Below are 971 nucleotides of genomic sequence, written 5' to 3'. Positions count from 1 at the left end.
TTTGTCGACACTTCCTTATAGGTCAACCGTTACTCGCAGTATCTGAGGTACCCATCGCACCCACTGTAGGTGTCAGGAATGGTTTGTAATAATGGTAACACGTTATTAAGTCGATGGCATGTTTATTTAACACTGAACAGTTATAATACAGATATCTTTAATAATGCGTACGACGTTTTTGACGTAGTTGTTGCGACGACGATCAGGCAAAAGCTGCCGCCACCACCGCCGCCGGCCGGGCCGGCGGTTCGTGCCGTCGGCGGCAGCCGGACCGGTTCTCGGTCGCAATCTCGCGGACGTCGATAGAGACGCCGCGGTCGTTACGATAACGACCGCGACACCACTGAAAGTTCGCTGAGTAACCGCTGGAAGCTAGTTATTCAATGCGCCTAAGTCTTTTGGTGCCACTGGAGGGACAAGTACCTGCAAACCTTGCAAACGAGATAGCGATGGATGGCTGATGCTCCCAACCTGGTTGTTAACAACACGGTTATCGTCAAGGATCCACAGTCACCACTTTTAGCTAGGCATATGGCCCGTGTATTAGAGACTACCGTGTGCTGACTGCTGACGATATCATACGCGTAGTGTTCCTTTAGACGTCGACAGGTGCATTAAGATGGTCAGTTGTAAAGGTAGTAAAGTTGTCTACCGTGTAAATATATCTAAGCTCAGTTTCTGATCCATGTCATTTATTATACTAATCTAATTTTAGATTCTGAGTGGAACGATGAATGTATTGATTTTACAATGATGTGTGTTTTTTTATTTTTTTATTTTTTTTTTTATTTTTTTTGTGTCTGTGTACACGATAAGTAGTCGAAATAATGCTACGATTTTCAACTTCAGTATCTTGTTCGATCAGAAAGTGAATATCGTTGGTGCATTGGGGAGGTCAAAATTTAAATTTCCCAGTGGTTTTCAAAAGCGCCGGAGAAAAACAAAAGAAAAATTAAGGAAAAACGGGAATT

Source organism: Acyrthosiphon pisum, chromosome X (genome assembly GCF_005508785.2).
Source record: "Acyrthosiphon pisum isolate AL4f chromosome X, pea_aphid_22Mar2018_4r6ur, whole genome shotgun sequence".
NCBI lineage: Eukaryota > Metazoa > Arthropoda > Insecta > Hemiptera > Aphididae > Acyrthosiphon > Acyrthosiphon pisum.
Note: the sequence above shows the minus strand (reverse complement) of the source record.